Source organism: Eufriesea mexicana, unplaced genomic scaffold, assembly GCF_001483705.2.
Source record: "Eufriesea mexicana isolate 0111107269 unplaced genomic scaffold, ASM148370v2 scaffold11624, whole genome shotgun sequence".
In the NCBI taxonomy this organism is placed as follows: Eukaryota; Metazoa; Arthropoda; class Insecta; order Hymenoptera; family Apidae; genus Eufriesea; species Eufriesea mexicana.
The window spans coordinates 4,021-11,142 of record NW_016919230.1 but is presented as its reverse complement, the minus strand read 5'-3'; the positions used below and the strand labels follow the sequence as shown (position 1 = coordinate 11,142).

The 7,122-nt window shown below is 35.3% G+C and overlaps 1 pseudogene; it reads right to left on the bottom strand.

Moving 5' to 3' along the window:
- Positions 1-797: 797 nt before the first annotated feature.
- Positions 798-7,122, bottom strand: part of LOC108553659 (uncharacterized) — an 8,155-nt pseudogene continuing 1,830 nt past the window's right edge.

The following is a 7,122-nucleotide window of genomic DNA, read 5'->3' as shown; positions in this document are numbered from 1 at the left end:
CCTCTATATATATATAGTTAGGTTTGTTATAACGCGATATTAATTCGTACCGTGTTATAGGAAAATCAGAATTAATTGAAATCAGGAAATGCATTCTATGTAAACTGCGTTATGGTAAACATAGTATTAAGACAAAACAGATTAATTTATACCGAGTTATATGGAAATCATAACCGCGCTATAAGAAATTCAGAAATAATACAAATTGAATGGATTCGTACCGAGTTATATGGAATCTCAGAAATAAATAAATTGTACATAAATCAGAGCTATATAAAAGCAGCAGTTTCAAAGTATACTCATACTCATTTATTATCTATTGGGTTGGTAAATAAGTTCGTGTGGTTTCTTGAGTAATAATAACTTTTTATTTTTTCAAAAATACACACTACAAGTAGTCAATTAAGTATTCTCTTTCTTTATCAATAATTTCTTACCGGCGTTCCGGCAGTTTCGTAATTCCACGACGATAAAATTCTACCTCTTTTGAAGCAAACCAATTTTCAAGCCAGAACTGCAATTCTTCCTCATTATCGAACGAAACTCCGCGTAACGCATTTGAGAGTGATCGGAACAGGTGATAGACGGAGCAATATCTGGAGAAATGCGATGCATGTTGAGGAATTTCCCAACCAAGCTCGTGAATCACCGTTTTCGTCAATTTTGCGACATGCGGGCGAGCATTATTATGTTGAAGAATAATCTCGTATCGTGTATTTGGACGTTTTTGACGCACTGCTTCTGCCAGACATCTCATTTGTTGAAAGTAGACTTCAGTATTGATAGTACTGTTTCTGTCAAGCAGTTCCCAATGTATTATTTCTTCCATGTGTCACCAAACACAGAGCATTAACTTTTGTGGATGCAAATCCTGCTTGACACGTGGCGTCGTTTGTTGGTTCTTGTCTGCCCGCTGCTTGCGGTTTTTCATATGCACGTAGAGGCATCACTTTTCGTCCCCTGTAACAATTAAACTTAGATTGAGTTAATATTTCGAGCCGCTTGAGCTGCACTAGAGCCACGATTGAATTCGGCCAAAAGTACATGTCGGAGGTGTTCTTTTTTATCAACTTGAAGCATTGTATATTTTTTTTTATAAACTATTGGGATTATGGAAAGAAATAGTTATGTTATATTATAATGTTCTTTATTATTTCTCTCAAGGAAGGTATATCTATTCTCGCAGAGAGTCAAATCTCTAGAGTGTAAAATAAACACTTCACGCATTCCCGGAACCTCTTCGACGCATAGTTTAAAGATATATCTATTTCTCTTGACAGATTACTTTTTGTATATTCGATACGTTAAAACGTGTCTTATTTTCAATATAAATAAAAAAGTAATAAAGGTTAATACCATCTTATAGGGCAAAACAAAAACTACAAGGTAATATGTAACATTGAATAAAATGTATTTCATAAAGGTACATAAAATAGTAAAGAAAAAACTGCACGAACTTATTTACCAACCCAATATTTTAGTTTATTACATAGTAGAAGCAGTAATATAAATACATTGATTCACGAAACAATAACACAAATGCATTTATTGAACATTTTATGGGAGGACAAAGATATTGGCACACCCGAATAAAAACATTTAAAAATGACTTGGAATTAAATATGAATATTGTTACAGATCGCACTTAGAACTTCTCGTCTATGAGTTCGATTGCTGGATTACTGAAAAATTCCAAATGTACACGACGTAGAATTAGATTAACCCCATTGAACACTGTCAGCTCAATTAGCTGAACTGCGGTCGAAGACGCTCCTTTTTATAGTGAACAGCCGCGATTGTTCTTTACCCGAACATTCTAGTATTCTAGGTTCTGAATTTCTATTCCGAAAGTTGGAAGTCTCCGCCTGAATATTCTGGAAGGTGCTGGATTACTGTTTCCCGGAAGTTACAGTTCGCTCTTGTTACTAGGCCGGGTACCGGGCGGATATGCAAAACCCGTAATAATATTTAATTGGCCCTTCTTCCCTTTTGGGGACTTCCTTTATTCGTTTGAGCATTGAATCAACTAATTTTGTTGTAAAATCCGGCTCGATTTTACTCCATTCTTGTAAAAGAACATTCTTCGAGTCTGCTTTGTTTGTTATATGATGTTTTCGAATCCTTTTTTCCAATTCGTTCCAGACATGTTCGATAGGATTAATGCCTGGATTCTGGAGTGACGTATTTAGCCGTTTAAGTGTCAAGCGTCGCGATCGCGCTTCTTTTGTTCTATTCGGTTTCTTTCGATGCACGACTACCCTTCAGTCTTAGGTAAAAAAAGTTAAAATTGGAGCAATTTTACACTTTTTCGGTCTACACGCTTTTATTCTTATGAAAACCATTGCTATAATAATGCAGTGAACTAAATTATGTAGAATATAATATAAAAAACAATAATAAAATACTTATTTATTTAATAAGATAGCTGATAAAAAATGAAGATTAATTTGAATTTAAAACATTTGGATACAAATATTAAAATTTACAGACATGCTTGTAAAAACATAATGGAGTTGGTAGACATGTTGGAGTTGGTAGAATTTAGTTGGTTTTCCTTTTCTTTTTCCTGAAAGTTGCGGTACTCTGCCACGAGCTCGTCTGCTAATTGTAACAGTAATTGTTGCCTTGATATTTTCAACCCAGTTGTTTCATGATTGAGTATCCATGCATTAATTCCAGCGAAATCCAAGATACTAAGAAATACTTGTACAGGCCATCTACTGCATTTGGATTTTGACGCTATATTTTCGCGCTATTTGGTCAACCATGTCGACGCCAAATTTAGTTTTATTATAATAAATGATTGTTTCGGGTGTTTTCTTTCTATTGTTTTTGGTTTTTACGGATTTATGTTTGGTACTCGGTATCATAACTCTTTTTTTTTTTTTTTTTTTTTTTTTTTTTTTTTTTGTAAAAGTAAAACTTAACTTTCGACTTTAGCAGGTTTGCTTATGGTCGGACTATCGCGGAATAATTTGGAATGAATTTTCGAAACTAACCGGCTAGGCCCAGGAAATTTAGATTCTGCTTGAACTTTTGTAGTTGAGGGAGTTTCATGGCTGCCTCGGTTTTTCTCTCTGATGGGCGAACTCTTTCGTTTTAGATTATGTGCCCTAGAACTCTATTTTTGTCTGTAGGAATACATCCGCAACGCGTAATATCATCTCTAGATTTTATATACCACTTGTGTAGTCCGCTAAGAGGACAATTAGATCGTTCATGTATGTTAAAACTTTTTTCTTATTATTTTCTTATTTAATTTTCGATAGTCTACCCAAAGCCTGGTTGTATCATCTTTCTTTTTGACGAGTACCATCAGGCTAGCGTAGCCGGAGAGAGAAGGTTGTACGATACCGTCGGCAAGCCACTGCTTTATATGTTTATTCGCTTCTTTTTTCTCTAGCGGGATTTTCGCATCTTAAAATATTTTGAAATCTGTTCCTTCGAAACATTTTTTTAAACCGAGGTATAGCTCTTGAATTTATAGCTCAATATGAATAAATTGTTGGCTTTTTCGTTCTTCCCATTTCCAATAAAACGGCTACAGATGCCTTCATTTCCACGATAGTGACTAGAATACCAATTCTAGACTTATGATTTGCTATGGATATCGATAACAATTCTTCGGCATATCTGTTTTTTTCCTCAACCATCATTGGCCAAAGAGAGTTAGTAAAAAAGATATTAAAATATTCGATCGGTTTGGCAGTATTAGGTAAAAGGTATTGCGGTCCTGATTTTTTTTTGAATTGGAGTGAATTGTCTTGGACATTATATTCATTTTCCATAATCCTAATATATTTCGAAATGTGACCAGTATTATGAATATTGGTGTCAGAATCAGAATCGTCGTTATTAATTCTTCTTCTTTTAAAAATAACATTGTTTTCATTGCTGTTGTAATTCGAATCCTCTATTATGCTACTCGTTTTACGTTTAGAAGACATTAAATTGCCGAAGGGCATAGAATAAAAATAAAATAAAATTATGCTGTAGATTACATAAAAAATAAGTGAAAATATTACTGCACATACCTTTTATATATGCAATAAAATATTAAAATAATATTTTTGTGATTTAAACACACTGATGTCACTACTTATGCTCAGAAGAATTTCAGAACAATACTAAACTGAAAGAATTAAAGCTTATCGCATATAAATTGTAAGCGATCTTAGACTAGACGGCGTAAACAGTCAGGCGACAGGCAGTGTCTCCGAATGTTTACGCCTAAAACACTTGAACTCATCGATGGTGTGACGATCGGCCGAGGGGTGTCAAATCTTCTCCAGCCGAAGGGCAGTCAGTAAAATAAAAACCTTTGATGAAGAAAGTCTTCTGGACCACTAGCCCTATATCCTTATCCTTCCGCTACAAAATAAAAAACAGCGCAATCGCGCTCGTTGGCATTTTGGAACACGGAATATGACAAGCGCTGTCGCGTCGCTTGGCAATTTTCGATTGGAAAACAATAAAGACCCGTGGCACTCAAACGGTTAAATGCGATTTTCGTTCATAGCGACGCTGACAATGACATAAAACAGTCTATCACTTGAGACATGTGGGTATAATGCCGCAACAGCGGGCGTATATATGTGTTTCTCGGCTACAGCATGCGTTTACGTGGGACACATATATGCGTCCCTCGGCCCTTTTGGATGTTTCGTCGAACGCATATATACATTCCTCGGCCAAACTGATGGCTTCCACAAAACGCACATGTAAGGCGCTCGTCCGCAAAAGGTTAATAATGAATTACATTAAATTGGAATTGCAATTTCTTTGTCATCTTCCTTTCTGTCTATTCTTCTTTTTGAGAATTGCATGAAATACATTTAGCAGTATAAGCTATTATAGTAACACAACTCGATACAGTTATAGTTGCGTCGAATTTTCGCGAGTGATTCGTTTGATTCTGAATCAATCAATTACCCGCGATTTGGCAGGTAATCGATTCTACCGAAATAGATGAAAGAAAGAAGGCTGTTGTCACCCACATTTTTATTCTTTTGAGCTGTTCGAATAAAATCTGTGAAATTACGGTTCTTTTATATTGTTTTTCCCTTTCGTTAAAATTAAACTTTCGATTTTAATTTCGCCTTACCGCGTTCGTTTATCGATGTCTCGACCTCTTCGCGCAGACTCGATATTCTTTAGACGAAAAAGGAGGAAGATACATATAATTGAAGGCTGAAAGCGTATTACAGTTAAAATATGATAATTTCAATGATTATCTCGTGCACGCAATTACGCCTTCTCTGGCTTAGATAATGACAATATAACGTGCAGGCTCCCACTCGCGCTAATTAGTATCTCGAATCTCCATCTTCTCCTTATAAAGCAAACCTTTGTAGCCAAAACCTTTTAACCTTTCTTTCTACGAATATTTCATTTTTATGGTGGATAATGGAAACTTGACGGTGTCACTTAGTAAACTATTTATTAATAATATTAAATTTTACAAGGATTCTCACAACAGTTCTAGATTATTATTCATCGCACATTCTCACGCGGCAAAGGGACATTCACGCACCACATGGTCGGACACACACTCACTTGTACTTCGCGATTCTTTTGTTTTCCCGTTTTACCAACCATCCACATTCACTCGTCACCACGCATCACCTCTCATACATACCAACTTAAAAGCTAAATATCCCCATACGGGCAACCTCTGTAAGAGGCCGGGTGCTCGAAGCTTTTACAGTTTGCACAGAAAGGCTTGACCTCAGCTCCGTTTGAATCTGTCACCGATATTCAAGGATGCAATTAGCTGCAACGTAACCGATACGTTGACAGCATTTGCATTGTAGTCTATCCGTTTTCTTTATATTCTCTCATAAAACGAGAGAGTATAAAAGAATTTTAATGTTTTAAATTTTCTATCTTGCTATCGGGGTAGAATTGAATGAGATAGAAAGAAAGGTTCCTGCCCTCTTTTATGGATTTTTTGGTTGTAAAGTTTTTGATCGAAATAAACATAACGTTTTAATTTAATTTTTTTGTAGTTCCCCAAGGACTGTTTCGGGATGAAAACCTCCTTCGAGGTTCTTTAATAAGATTATTTTTCGTTTTTCATTTTTTGCACTATATGTAAAATATTCAAGTTTGTTTTATTTTAGAATGTGGCATGCGTGTTTGTGGTCATTAATGTTGTTTGCGTAGAACAAGTGCTTATTAATGCTAAAGTTTTTGAAATGAAAATCTTTAATTTGCGTGGAGAGAACGTTTAACCCCTTCCGTACGGCAGCCCGCTCCGCTGGAGTGACGCCACTGACCGGGCACCGCGGCGTCAAGTCTGCAGTTTACACGTCGGTAGTCTTCGAACTTACGTCTTTCAACGCCACTTTATGATTGTCTTGTATGTACACTTTTTTAAGAGCTACATAACAACTGTTTCATCGTAATATATGAAAAACATGAAAATGAGTATACTGTATGAATATTAAATTATTTACATATTTAGAAATTTTGCTATTATTATAAGTAAATATACAATTTGGGGTAGTTAGACATGAAATTATAATTCTTAATAATTTAATTCAGTATGGTAAATTCTAAAACAATGGTCAACGCAGAGACTCTAGACTCGCGTCTTTTGTCATTTGCACTGCAAACAATGCACCTTCTATTTCGGTTTTTTCCAACTGGTACATAGAGTGAAGAAAAATGTCGCTCTATTAATCGTAATGGATTATTATTGACTGTTCTGTGATGATAATTAGTAGTCTTATGATATTTTCCAGTATTTTCCAGATTAATTCTAAGTGAAAGTTGGCCATAGAAATGGCTTTTCGCATTTTATGTTTATTTTTACGTTTATACAGACAATACGCATTCCACACGCGTGTGTCTAATAAATGAAAGAAAAATTTGCGGTACCATTTTAGAGATTTGCGCGTTGAACTCACAGTACTTATTTACCATATCTGCTTTATCGACGGCACCCATAGAATTATTGTAATCTACTACGCATAGAGTTTCTTGAATAATTTTTTTTCCGTCATGCCTAGAAACCGTTGTAAATTCTAATGTATGTATAGTAGAAAGCATGTATACATCCTTTTTGTCCGCCCACTTTATAATTAATAAATTTTTAGATGATCGGAAAGATGCCTCTCC